A 14,946-nucleotide genomic window follows, 5' to 3' on the forward strand; every position below is an offset into this window, starting at 1 on the left:
TGAGACCCAGAGAGACAGAGCATGAGTCGGGGAGGGGCAGAGAGAGGAGACACCGAATCCAAAGCAGGCTCCAGGCTCTGAGCTGTCAGCACAGAGCCTGATGTGGGGCTTGAACTCACAAACCTTGAGATCATGACCTGAGCCGAAGTCAGACACTCAACCAAATGAGCTACCCAGGTGCCCCAAGAGAGTCGTGTTAGATAGAACATAGGATGACTGGGGGACCAATGGGAGAAGCCTAGGCAAGGCAGATACTCCTTGTTCAGCTGGAGCATCAACTGTCATGTTGAAATTAAAAATATTTCTTTTCATATTTTATCCCTGATAATGAGAAATTATTTAGAAAGTTTCAAGCTGGGTATGAAGCAGAGATAGTGCTGGGAAGTATTGGCTCTATTGTTTGTCCAAAGAACCTACATTCATGGAACACATTATTGGATACTGGTCTAGAGTATGCTCTTTGGAAAATGTGGTTCTGTTCAGTCTCTTAATCTCTCCTTCCTAGAACCTAGCAGGGCCCATATACCTCTATACCTCCTAGTGTGCCCTGGGTCCCTTGTGCTGGTCCAACTATTTTCAAGTTGTTCTTCACTGAGCCAGAGACTGGCTTTACCTCTTTTGGATGGACAGGTTTCACGTCTCATCTATGATTGAAAGCCAGCAGCAGAATGCAGCCTGTGACTTGTTGGTCAAGCCAAGGTCTTGACTTTTACCTCTAAGCCCATCCCCTATCCTCCTGAATTGTCATTCTTCTCTTCCTCAAAGACGACAACAGGGGTGTTCTACCACGATAGTTTGCTTCGGTAGCACCTTACCATTTTGTTGGGTCTCCCTTTTGATGTGGACGGCTCCTTTGTCAGTTCCAAATACGGCTTTGCTCACTGAGAATAAGAGAAATGACTCTGTGTATATTCTCTGTTGGCCTGTGGTCACAGTTCATTTCACTTGCCAGGCAAAAGTTGGGGCCAGTGTGAGAGAAGTTCTTCCCAGGAGGAGGCGGTCATGTTGACGTTATACATTTTGTCCCCTGGTCTCTTTACACTCAGGGAAACAAACACTCCCATCTTAGGAGGATAGAGCTAATATAGCATTTTCCATTCACCCCAAAGACAATTGTGTTAGTGTGTCTAGTGTATCTAGATGTTTTTTCTTTCTCTTTTAGCAATTCTATTTCTTTTCCTGTTCATTAGGCAACAACATCGACTTCATTTACTCAGTTTGTCACCAATGTATTCATTTATTAGGTACTGAATATAATACACTGAGTGTAAAAGAAAAAAAAATGGTCTCTGCTCTTGAGAATTTCAGAATCCAGAAAACATTTATGTAAGCAGCCAACAAAAATGGTCAGTTAGTATTATAGAAAATACAGCGTAGATATAAAAAATTAGTGACTGGGTAGGAGAGGAATGGAGGGAGGTTGCTGTCATCCTGAACATGAAGAAATTATTAGATCTGTTCTTTGAAAGGACAGCAGAAATTTTTCAAGTAAAGAAAGGCATGTGAATGTATTTAGGGGATATGAATGAGGCCGGGGGGAAAGAGAGGGAAGGTTGTTCTTTGCTGGTGATCCATACTGTTTACGAATCTAAGCATTATTAATAGAGAAAAGTGGAGCCCCTAGAAACAAATCTCTCCTAATGTACTGCCTCTTCTTTACCCTCAATGCCCGCTGAAGTGCCCTCTCTTTCTTCTTCATATTTTGAGTTTATGAGGCAAGACAGGAGGAAATAAAACAAAATGTGTTTATATCATAGAAAATCGTGTTTCTGTAAAACTAGAAGGACCCTTTTCCCAAAGACAATGCAATTAGTATTTCTATTTAACAGGCTAGTACATTCATCAGAATTACTCTTATTATTCTAGAGTCTTGCTTCATCAAATGCCCACTGCTGCATCAGAGCCAGGCAACACTGAGACATTTATTGGCACTTTCAGATGATGTTTCCAGAATGCAAATGTTTACGGTATTGGATAGTACAAGATAGCAACAAATATTGGTGTATGGGTGGGGACGGGATGGAAAAGCTTTTTTTTTTTTTTAATGTTTATTTATTTCTGAGACAGAGAGAGACGGAACAGAGAGGGAGACACAGAATCCGAAGCAGGCTCCTGGCTCCGAGCTGTTGGCACAGAGCCCAACGCGGGGCTCGAACTCACAAACCGTGAGATCATGACCTGAGCCGAAGTTGGTCGCTCAACTGACTGAGCCGCCCAGGTGCCCCGGGAAACCTTTAATATTAAGCACAGGGTCTTTGCTCATCCTTCAGGGCTTGTGACCAGAACTATTTAGTCAAACTTGCCTTTTTTTTTTTTTTTATCAGAAATACTTAGCTAAAAATAAAATGTGTGTAGACAAACCGCCAAAGTTTAGGAGCTTCTGCAGAGGGGCCGAATAACGATCATAATGGAACTATGAGGTTCAGTAATTAGCTTTGTAAATTATCACATATATGCTAAGTAACTGATTTGGCAATTGACGAAGGCAGTCCTAGGGATGCACGAGTGATTGGACAGGACACTTTAAACCAAGGGCCTGGGAATAAATTTTTGGAGGGCAGGAGGGTGAAGGCAGTTGGAAATCAGTCGGCATCCATTAAACTGTTAACCCTCAGGGAAATAGGCACGTCCAGCATCTGCTACAATTGGTAGTGAAGGGAAAAGAGGGAATTATGGTTGGGGCTATGTGGGTGAAAGGGAATGTTATCTAGAACATACCTGGAAGGGTTAACCTCAGATGGGAGCGTGGAAAGAATAAGAGACACAGATCCATGGGACTGAGTGGAAACGTGAGCCTAGAAAGTTCTCTTGTTTCTGGTTTCTTAGCAGATTAAAAAATTCAAGTCATCAGGTGAAAATGAGGATTCGTGGGTGCTGATGAAGGTTGAGGAGACAGACGGTATGAAGCAGCCATCTAGGAGAGTGGGGCACTAGATGGCTGGGACAACGGAGCACGGTGGGCAGGTCCATTTTGGGTTAGGGTACTGGTGTATTTTCTCAGCCACATTCAGCTGAAGTCAGTACAATATTTAAGTAGATAGACAGTTGGTTTTCTGGGTTGTGGTTTGGCCAATTAAGTGCAATAACACAGCATGAGGTCGTAGGAGTTGAAAATGATTTTCTTTTTTTTTCTTTTTTTTTGTGTGTGTGTGTACTCTTTTTTTAAAAAATTTTTTTTTCATCGTTTTTATTTATTTTTGGGACAGAGAGAGACAGAGCATGAACGGGGGAGGGGCAGAGAGAGAGGGAGACACAGAATCGGAAACAGGCTCCAGGCTCTGAGCCATCAGCCCAGAGCCCGACGCGGGGCTCGAACTCACGGACCGCGAGATCGTGACCTGGCTGAAGTCGGACGCTCAACCAACTGCGCCACCCAGGCGCCCCTTGAAAATGATTTTAAATGATGGATAGGAACTAATCTTCTTAAAGAGGGAACTGAGACTGTGAGGGCAGTTTGGGACGGTGCAAAGTGGGTCAGATCACTGGATAGTGGGTCTGCATGTAGCGAACATTGTCACATTTCAGTAGCGTGAGGTGAGGAAAAAGAACCCAACTAAGTTATGGTAATATGGGAAGTGGGCTGGAAAGATGGGAGGCCATTATTGGAAACGTGTACTTGAAGTGGAGTTTATAGCGGTGCCAGTGGCTGAGGTGGGACAGAGAATATACTCATTCAATAAAGGGGCTCTGTGATCCATCAACTCCTGGGGTGTTGGAAGGATCATCTCCCTGTACATTGAAATCGCTGGGAACGTGGGCAAGCGATGTCCACATGGGAATGTGGACAAGGGAGTTTGGAGAGTGGAAAATGAAGCAAGCACTGGAATCTTCAAAAGATGAGCCAGAGTCATCTCTGGGGTCTGCGTATAACCACACCCAGGAGGGACAGTTGATGTTATCAGGTGATGATGTTGGGATTCAGAACCGGGGTTTAAGGAGGCTTGGGATAAATGACCCGGAAGCTTTGGCAAGATGGATGTCACTGGATTTGGATTCAGTGGAGTGGTTTGGAAAAGAGAAACAAAACCAAAACACAATAGGGAGAGAATGGGCAGTGAGCATAGATAGCTCTTCAAGGAATTTTGAAATGAAAGGGCAAAGAGAAACCGAGCAGAATGTAGAAGACGTGGGCCAGTTCCTGAGGAAACAGGAACCCTGGAAACTCTCTCGGTGAAGATTGGTGTAGAGGTTTCCCAGGAAGTGTTCTCCGCCATAGTTCTGGTACGGAGTGCTGGGGAGCAGGGCTGGGCAGAGGGAAATGTTGGGCGGCGATGTAGCTACAAGCACAGCCTAAGCAGATGAAGGAGTTTTGAAGCTGAGACGGATCTTCAGAGATTACGGAAGTAATCAGGTCTGCACAACCTACCTCTCCGTTCCTAGATACAACAACCTTACTTGCGTGTGATTCCAGAGTCGACCTTCCTGCTCTTTTGAGGGAGCGTCTCTTCCTGCTCCTAGCCAAATCCAGCCTCTTCCGTCGTGTTCCAGGTCCCAATCCTTCTCCTGTTTCTATCCCCTTAGGTACTCCCCTCTATCGGGTTATTCCTGTCAATATACACATTATCACCTAACAGAGCCCATCCAAACAATCAACTCTTTTTCCTCAATATACTCCAGCCTTTCCCCCACTACTCCAGTGAAATGGCTTTCTCCCAGTTTATCAAGAGCACTTCCTGCCAAATCTATGGTCTGTTCTTTGAATTTGAACCATTGTCAGCATTTGACATATCAGGCTACTTCCTCTCTTTGGATGCATTTTTCTCTTACCTTTCATAACAGCTCACGCTCTTACCTTTTCACCGGCCCCCCCCCCCCCTCGTTATTCCCTTCTTCTTCATCTCCTTTGCCAGTTACTTCTCTTCTGTGAGACAGGTACCTGTTGACATACGTTAGGGGTCTGCCCTTAGCTTTCTACAATAACTGCACTTTTTCCTAATTCTCCTCCTCTGGATGCATGGCATAAAATACTTTTCTATATGCTGAAGCTTTCCAGATAGACCCAGGGATGTTGTCTCTCCTAGTACTAAACTCATTAACTTGACTGCTGCCTAACACCTCATTTGTGTGTCTAATTGTTCTCTCAAGTTTAATGTGTCCAGAGCACATCTCTGGATACCAAACTGCCCCTCTGGACAACCAGTCTTATGGTGCTTTTTCCCCATCTTTCCAACCACCATCCACCCTCTTGTTCCAGCGGAAACCTGGAGGCCACCTTTCATTTTCCTCTTATTTCATGCAAGACGCAGTCTGGTGAGTTTTGCTGGCTCTGCCTCCAAAATACACCTTGAATCTGGCCATTTTTTACTTTCTCCCACTATTGTGCTAATCAAAGTCCCTTTTTTTTTCCCCCACCTGTTCTAGGGCTGGGGCATCTTAACGGGTCTCTGGGCTTCTAAGAGTCTGTCAGTTCTCCACACTAAAACCTGCTGATCTGAAAAATATGTCAAATCAAATCAGTTCCCTACGGAAAATCACCCTGCTTTGCGTTACAATTAAAAGGAAGTTCAAAATTATTATCATGCTCACAAAACCCTACGTGATCTGACTTGTGCTCCTTTTCCAGCAAACCTGTAAAGTTTCCACTTATTCACAACATTCCGTCCATATTGGCTGCAAGAGATTATTTTTCTTAATTCTTCAGTCTCCTGTCCTGTGACCTTGCAATGCACAAAAGTGAGCCACGCAGCTCCCTCGTGTATTGGATTGAGACTTAGCCATGCGACTCTCTTTTGTTTGTGATGCTTATGAAGTTTAAAGCGTGCTTGCAAAGTTTGGTCTGGCCTTTCTGAGTCCTGTGACCCACTCTGAGGCACTAGATACCTTCACCCCTTCGGCCTGGACTCCAGGGGGACTTGTGGGGGAAAGCTGAACTTGATCTGAATTCTGGCACCAAGCCCAGGTCACCCACAAGCCTGAATAAAAGCAGCCCCACTTGATCTACAGTCCCGTGAACAACAAAGTGAGACATGCATTGGGTTTGGGGATAGTCTGTTACATCACATCATCATAGCAATAGCTGTTTGATACACTGGCCCCCTGTTGGCTTTGGAATACACCAAGCTCATTCTAGTCTTAGGGACTTTACATGGGTTGTTTCCTCTGTCTGGAATACTCTTTTCCCCACATCTGCATATGGCTGCATTCTTTTCATTGTTCGACTCTCAGCACAAATGTCACATCCACAGAAACGCATTCTCTGATCACTCCAGCCGTAGTAGCCATTGCCACAAAAAAAATCACCTCCTATACACCTTGCATAAAGCCTTTTCCAATCACACCCTACGTGCCCGATTTCAGCTAGAAATGGGAGGGGGTTAGTTGGCTCAATACTGACAGTTCTTTGAGTTTTGCAGAGAAAGGTGACATATATGTGGAAACTGCTTATATCAGGGAATTGACTTATTGCTACCAGAGAACAAAAATGCACACTTTTTTGCCCTTGAAGCAAATTGTAAGTTGTATTAAAACTTCTTTTTCAAGAAAGTCACAATGGGGGTGCCTGGGTGGCTCAGTCGGTTAAGCGTCCGACTTCAGCTCAGGTCACGATCTCGCGGTCCGTGAGTTCGAGCCCCGCGTGGGGCTCTGGGCTGATGGCTCAGAGCCTGGAGCCTGCTTCTGATTCTGTGTCTCCCTCTCTCTCTGCCCCTCCCCAGTTCATGCTCTGTCTCTCTCTGTCTCAAAAATAAATAAAACGCTAAAAAAATTTTTAAAAAAGTCACAATGAATCCCAGGAAAGTTTTATATTATTCATAGCTGAGAGAGAAAATGTGCTGTAATATTCCACTGTTATTTTGCATCTTTCTTACTAGCATGAGATTTTGGTTTTAAGTACAGACTAAGTCTTGATAAAGACATTGAAATACAATTTGTTCATGTGGAGTAAATGTGTATTATTTACATATACAGTAATATATTAGATATGATCGAAAGTGAATAGAGTATCATTTTAACAGGCCAGTATTGTGGGAAGTTTGCTGTTTTGTACACGTATATTTCCACATAATTTAAGTTTCCTGTTTAAGTTTCAATCTATCAACATTTTTTTTAGTGTTTATTTATTTTTGAGAGAGAGAGAGAGGAGAGAGAGAGAGAGCGAGGGACGGGCAGAGAGAGACAGAGACACAGAACCTACAGCAGGCTCCAGGCCCTGAACCGTCAGCACGAGCCCGACATGGGCCTCAAACTCACAAACCGTGAGATCGTGACCTGAGCCAAAGTCGGATGCTTAACCAACTGAAGCACCCGGGCGCCCCATGAGTATTGATCTATTTTAATACAGTTTAACTATTATGAATGGAAATATTGCTATATCGTCTACTTTTTCTTCCTTCTTAAATGAACAAAATACGTATTTCTTAGGTATGCAGTTGGCCTTAAGTAACAGAAAATCTAACAGTGCCCTGAAGACAGTTTTTATCCTTCCATGATAGTTGAGTTTGGAGGTGGGAGGTTGCTGATCTTGTTCCCGTGGCTTTATGTCTTCAGGACTCTAGGTGACCATCATTATAGTTCTCTTGGCATCTCCTTTAAATTCACAGGATGGCTACCAGAGTTTCAAAGAAACAGTGGAGTTGAGTGTAGGAAGAAAAGAAAGGAAACAGTGGCAACGCTATCTCCGAGTTTTATTTCCAAATCTATTCCAGGTGCTGCTGGTGAATTTTGCTTACATTTCGTTGGCCAGGATATTGCCATACGGCCATTCATGACTGCTGGGGATTCTGGGAAAACAAGTATTTACCTTTTGAACTAGAGAGAGGAGAAAGGCAAGGGAGAAGGAAAGGGGAAATGTGTGTTGCGTGAGCCAGCCAACAGTGTTTGAAATATAATAGTTTTATGTATTAATTGCTAAACAGTAAAGTGGTGTTTTGGGGGGTTACTAAAGACTTAAGTTACATATATGTTCACCGTTATTACTGCGCTCTCTCTTTCTCTTTCTCTTTCTCTTTCTCGTTCTCTTTCTCTCTCTCTCTCTCCCTCTCTCCCACAGCGTGGGGTGATTGTTAGGGACATCAGGGCAGCCAGAGACTACATTTCCCAGATTCCTTTGTACCATTGTGGCCATCTAACTTGTCCTTACCGGTGAGTTGTGAGCAGATGTGATATAATATGACTTTCCGCTTACTCCTTGTGCCTTCTGCCAGCTGCGTGTGGATGATGTGGTTGGTGAGTCTACAAGATGGAAGAAGCCGGATCCATGAATGAAGAATAATCTCCAGTGGACTAATGACATGTGCTTAGACTGTTTTGTGAGCCAAAAGTAAACTTCTGTTGTATTAAGCCAGGTTACTAAAATGTACATGTTTGTTTGTTACAGGTGCTAACATTACCTTATCTAAGGCAAGGACCCATGTTTACATCACCCCGGGTTTTTCATGTGTTTCTTGTTTCCGTTTTTATTCAGTTTTTCCATGTCCCTGTAGAGACTTCTGTCATCACCCTCTCTATAACTAGCCTTAACTTTGTGCAGTTTGTCAAATACATTGAGCAATACTCCTTCCCATGCCTTGCTTCTAATTTTCTGTGTTCTTTTTAAAAATTTATTGTTTATTTTTATTTTCTTATTTTTTAATTTTTATTTAAATCCAAGTTCGTTCACATATAGTGTAATAATAGTGTCAGGAGTAAAATGTAGTGATTCATCACTTACATAAAACACCCAGAGCTCATCCCAACACGCACCCTCCTTAATGCCCATCCCCTATCTAGCCCATCCCCCCACCCAACACCCTTCCAGCAACCCTCAGTTTGTTTTCTGTATTTAAGAGTCTTTTCTGGTTTGCTAATTTGCTGTGTTCTAACAAGCCAGATAATTAAATGTGTTAGGACTCTGAATGCTATAATACTCAGCGAAGCACATGAACTTTGTGATGCCGGATTGGGCTATTGTGGGGTCTTGGGTGGCTTATCCCTGTTATGGGATACTTACTTGATAAAGGACCAGTATAAATAAATATGGAATTACCTGTTGCACGCAGAATCAAGGGTGAAGTGCAACTGTTTGGGAGTGTGTGAATATTGCGATAGTTTGGATTAGAGCAACTCGCTATTTGGTTTTTCAGGGCTGGAAAGGAAACTTTGGTGAGGAGATGATTTCCAGAGTCCTGTATAAACTATTAAGCCATCTATTTACTTTATTATGATCAAAATATATAAATTAAATTTCCGAGATATCCAGCCATTCATCATTGTGGCTATGATGAAGATTCACGTTGCATAACGAATATTGGGTTTGAAATCTAATTAAGTTTCACGGATGTCAGAAGATGTATCTTTCTTTATTAAGTTAAACACATACTATCTCTGTCGAAAGCTGGGCTTTGTCCAAAACTAGGGTGGCACGTGACGGCATGAAATTGGGGGCGGAAAGTGGTGAGACATATCATAGGCTTTGCAAACCGATCTTGGTTCCAGTCTTGCTGTGCACCATTACAGGATTTACTCATTTCTCTGAGCCTCAGTATCCTCATCCATAAAGTGGAGTCTAGAAGCACTGCCTGATTAAGTTGTGAGCATTAAGTGAGACATGCAAACACTTAATTCAAAACAGCACAGTGGCAATAATAAAATACAATTGGTCCACGTTCTTTTTCCTCTCCTCTCATTCTGCAGGTTAATTAATAACATACTAAATGTTGTTGGCAGGGGCGACATGATAAGCATCTATACCTTTATTTTCTATCTGAAACAAATATTTGCCTCGTGAAGAATCCAGCTTCATATTTCGATAATAAATTGATATTAACTTAAAAACAGTATTTTCTCTTTCAGATAACATACACTTAAACACAGGTCGACTCGAGAACTAAGTTGCCATCTTTCCATATAACTGCAGTAAGAACATGGAAATGTAACCATATTCTGAAATGTGAAAATAACTAAAGGTAAGCAGGTGATTCAGATTTTTGAAGGCAGCTCAGCATGCTCAAGAGGAAAAATAAAGTCACCATAAATGTGAATAAAGTACTGTTTGGCTCATTTTTTCCTTTTACAAGCTAGATTTCTTATGACCATTTGAATATTTCCTAACACGGGTTTCATGAGAAACTTGATTTTGTCTACAGCATTCCCAAGGAAGCATATGTTTAATGACTTGCTCCTTTGCACGCCTCTCAGCCTAAGTCTCGCTGAAGAAAAGACGTGCTCTGATTGGTTCCTGGCATTTGGGCTCCATTAATATAGTTATAGGCAGCCTGTCCCTCACCAGCGCCAAGGGCAGGAGATTAACCTGAACTTGGGTGGCTCGACCCCCAGAGAAAATGGGGGCCTAAGGTGTTATAAATCCAGCTGCTTTTGAATTCAATATTCTAAAAATATGCTGCTAGAAAAGAACATATTCTTGCTACTCAGAGAGTGGATATATTTATTATAGTGGCTGAAAGGTCACTGCTGAAAAATAGAAACAGAGAGGTAAATATCAACTAAAACATAGGTTTTTCTACTCTTATCAGGTCTACATAGGACAAAGCAAATGGACAATTTAATTTAGCAATTCATCGATAGACTCTGTTAATTCTCATAAACCGAAATTCATGGTTTTGGGTACGGACCATTTTTGGCTTCTTTGCCTAAATCTAGACTCAGATGTAAATTTGATTAACACTAAGGAATCATTTCTCGTTAAGACTTTTGCTCTCCCAGGGGAGCATATGTGTATGAAGGGGATGTGGGAGGTATTGTAAATGGTAGCACAGAAAGAATATGCAGAAATAGTTCTTATGGCAAGAAAAGGGCTTCTTTTTTTCAAATTATACTTTTATTTCGAGATAATTGTAGATTGTCTTGCACCTGTAAAAAAAGAATACAAACGGATCCCATTGATCCTTTACCCAACTTCTCCCTGTGGTAACATCTTATAACACTATAGTATAATGTCACGACCCTGATACTGACATGGAAACAGTTGAGATATATTCCTCATCATGAAAAATCTATGTTGCCCTTTCATAATCCTTCACTTCCCTTTTGAACTCACCTTAATCTGTTCAACCACGAAGCTGCTCTCCACTTCTAGGACTTTCATATTTTAAGAATTTGGGAAGGTTTTAGCCATTATTTCTTCAAGTAGATTTTCAGCTCTTCCCTCTTTTTCATCTCCTTCTGAGATGCTGACAACACTAATGTTAGATCTTTTATCATAATCCCGCCTGTCCCTGTGGCTTTGTCCTTTTTTCTTTCTCCTTGTTCTTCAGATTCAGTAATATCCATTGTCCTGTTTTCCAATTCACTGATTCTCTCTTTGGCCTCTTCCATTCTGCTGGTCAGCCCACCCACTGAGCTTTCCCATTTTGGTTCTGAAATTCCTGTTTGGCTCCTTCTTCATATCTTCTGTTCCTTTGCTCAGGCTTTCTGCTTGTTTCATGCATCACAAGCGTTTGTGTAATTGTTTATGGAGTACCTTTTTCTACGGCTGCCTTAAAATCTCTGCCCGATAATTCTAACATCTCTATCATCTTGGTGCTGGTTTCTGTTGATTGTCTTCTTTCGTTCATTTGAAATCTTCCTGGTACTTGGTATGACAAGTGTTTTCCATTGAAACCTGGTCATTTTCATATGCTACCACGAGACTATGGGTCGTAATATAAAACTAACATATAATATTAATACATAAAGTTAAAGCATTTTGTTTTAACTGTGCCACCCTATCACTGCCAGGTGGAGACAGAAGTTCAGGTTTCCCACTCAACCACTGTTGACACTGGAGGCAAGGGGCTCCTCCTTACTGCTGGGTGGTGTGAGAATTTCTGGCTACCCACATCGTCTGTACTGATGCTGTGGTGGGGTTGCCCTGTGACTCCTGGATGATGCTAAAAGTCCTGATTCGCTGCCAGGACATACTACTCTACTCTAGGTCTAGCAAGGAGGGAGGGAGCACTTGCTTACTCCCCACTTAGGGACAAGGGCAGGTGGGTAATCGGGGCAGCCTGATCATGGGCTCTCACTTGGCCAAGAAACCAACCATGACTTCCACAACTGACAAGCTCCCACTGGAAGCCCACAGTTGGAATCTTGGTGAAACTGGTTCCCAAAGCACAGGAACTGGTGTTCCCAGAACAAGGTTGGAAGGCACTGGTTGGAGAAAAACAGTAGTTGTCTAGTATTGTTGTTTTGGGGTAATTTAGAATGCTTACTTGTTTTTTGATCTTTTCAGTGGTTGCAGCCTCTTAAAGAAGGCAGAGAGAGAAAGTGGAATAACATTCAAAGTACTTTATGTCTTTGTTCAACATCCATTTACTTTGCAAGTTTTTACTGAGTAATTACTTTCTGTTAAAAATTTTGCTAGCTATTAGGAACACAAGGGTGAAAACCACACTGTCCTTTTCTCAATAAGCTTACAAATCTCTATGTGTTTGGTAACTGGGTAAAAAGATAGGAATTTTTGGTTAGAATCATTTATTTGTACAATATCTTAATTAAAAAATCAAAATAAATACATGTGAATACATTTTAATTTTTGGCAGGAATTTTCCTTCTTTTTGCTTAACCATGTTTCCACGCAAGCTTTTATAGTAACTATGACAACACGTATTTATATTTCCTAACCAGACGATGTTAAAAATCAAGTGGTTTCTTTTTTCTATTTTGTTTTAAACTGGGGTTTGTTAAACAGGACCATCTCTGTTCCTCCTTATGGTAGGCAATAGAGACTTGAATATATGTAAAGACTTTAATTGCAAAGTTGATAAATGTTGCTAGTCACTATAATTTACTTGTCACTGTTAGCTCTGCTCTGATATTAAAGACCCTGGGCGGTGACCCAACCATAAAGGGGTGACAGTGACCAAGATGAATAATGGCTAGGTTGAGAGAGGCAGTGACCCTCCTCTGTGAGAAGAAGACTTGAGAACCTGAATACATCTATCATTTACCACCTGGGTGACTGCACGTATTTAAAGTTTTGAGCCTCAGTTTCTTCTGCTGTCGGTGTGCTGACTCGTAGAGCTCAGAAGAAGGCCTGAGATCATCAAAAAGACGACTGCATGTAAAAAAAAGGTTGTTAGCTCTATTTTTGAGATGAGCTTCCATTGATTCACTACTTTTTGCTGGGTTTGTCTTCAATTACGCCTCCAAAGGGATCAGATTCAGGTAAGTTCCTTAAATAGTGATGGAAAATTACAAAGACCAGGTGAGCGGAAAACCACTTTGGATGAAGGTAATGTGGATTCAGCTCATTTCTGGATTGGGATTGGAGTCTCTGAAAATCCATTTAACTCTTCCCATTTTTTTCTATTAAATATTATTTATTTTGAGAGAGAGAGAGAGAGAGAGAGAGAGAGAGAGAGAGAGAGAGAGAGAACATATGCACAAGCAGGGGAGGGGCAGAGAGAGGGAGGGAGAGAATCCCAAGCAGGCTCCAGGCGGTCAGCACAGAGCCCCATGCAGGGCTCCATCCCGCCAACATGGCCTGAGCTGAAATCAAGAATCAGACACTTAAATGACTGAGCCACCCAGATGCCCCTTCCAAATTTTGGACCCCCATACCTCCTATTTAGGGCCTGTGACACAAGATTTTAATTTAACACTAAGGATATGGGAAACACATACTATCACCCAGGCAGTATGCTAGGCTCTATATAAAAAGGTGAATTAAAATGGAGTCCTTAATCTCTTCGGACTAGGGAGGTTGAAATGTTACCAGAATGACCCAAACCTATTTAAACCTGTCCTTGAAAAGAGATACGTTTATGACATTTTCTTTAGATACATGATTTATCCTGCACACAAAGTCTGGACTTTAGAATATTGAAACATGATGTGTTATCTTATTTTTAAGAAAGACAATTGTGCCAAATTTAAGGAAATTACCCCAATACAACCTCAATTTCTGCAGGTGGTTGAAAGCTCTTGAAGGAATAGGTAATTACAAAAGCCCTGGTTCTCCATGCAGTTGTATTACACATGCTTCTGTATTTTGCATGTATACGTATCATGACGTGTGATTCACTTAATTTATGTACCCATGTTTAATTTAATTTCTAACACCTATAAGGAGAAATTGTGCTGTGTGTTTGCCTCTCCTCAAAGAAATTTGCGCTGTGACGTCCCAGGTCTTTACAAAGATGCAATGTTACAGAATTTTAGGTATTTACACGGAAAGGGACTACATGAAGAAGAACTTGCTTTTTCTATTTAATGGAGGGAATACCAAAGGGCCCCTTTAAGGCTCTAGAAGTGCCAGATAAGTCTCCAAAAGAGGTTGTGATGTATTAAACAAAGGATATCACCAACCAGGAGGAGGAAAAAAAAAAATCATCGAAACGGGGAGAAAAATACAGTTCCTGGCTAGGAAGCTCTTACAAGTTCTGAGCCAGGAAACCTTCCACCGGGGCGGGGAATGTCTTTGGCTCTCCAGTGACTCCCTGCTAAGTTCCCCTCAAGTTTTCCCTCCCTCTCTCCTCCATTCCCCGCCTCAGTCCCCAAACGTGGGAGCCACAGGAGAAGGCCCGCAGAGATACCTGACTTTGTCAGACAGAACCCGACTCCGGTGCCTGTTTCTTTTAAAGGACCCCGCACCCAGAATAGGCCGTATCGGCAGGCAAACCCAAGGGATTTCAAACGACGCCTGGAAGCTCATCTTACAAGTCGGGGGCCAAGCCTGCAAAAGAACAATAGTAAAACAGAGCCAGGAGCGCGTTCCTCCGTTCAAACTGCTTCCCCGGTGGCGCCCGGGCCTCCGGCGAGGCCGGGGCCGGGAGCCGGAGCCCCGAAAAGGCGCGCTGCCCCTTTAAAAGGCCGCGCATCTCCGGGCCGGCCTTCCTCCCCGGGGCTCCAGCTGTGATTGACGCTGGGCGGCGAGAGGAGGCGCCTGGCGCTAACAAAAGTCCGGCCCGCGGGCGAGCGGCGCCGGGCCGCGAGTGTCTGCTCGCTCGGGGCACCCGCAACAAGTGGCCGCCGCGCCCTCCCCGGGGAAGCCGCGGGCGCGCAGGGGCGCCGGGAGGAGGCGGCCGA

At 42.9% G+C, this 14,946-nt stretch overlaps 1 long non-coding RNA gene across 1 annotated transcript; it reads right to left on the reverse strand.

Annotated features, from left to right (window-relative positions):
* Positions 1 to 12,428: 12,428 nt before the first annotated feature.
* LOC121042840 (uncharacterized) lies at positions 12,429 to 14,653 on the reverse strand. Its single transcript, XR_005796483.1, has 2 exons — positions 14,454 to 14,653; positions 12,429 to 12,973 (listed from the first exon to the last, which is right to left on the reverse strand). It is a non-coding gene; the product is annotated as an uncharacterized LOC121042840 (long non-coding RNA).
* Positions 14,654 to 14,946: the final 293 nt, after the last annotated feature.

This window comes from Herpailurus yagouaroundi, unplaced genomic scaffold (assembly GCF_014898765.1).
Source record: "Herpailurus yagouaroundi ecotype Mexico unplaced genomic scaffold, PumYag 29, whole genome shotgun sequence".
Taxonomy (NCBI): Eukaryota; Metazoa; Chordata; class Mammalia; order Carnivora; family Felidae; genus Herpailurus; species Herpailurus yagouaroundi.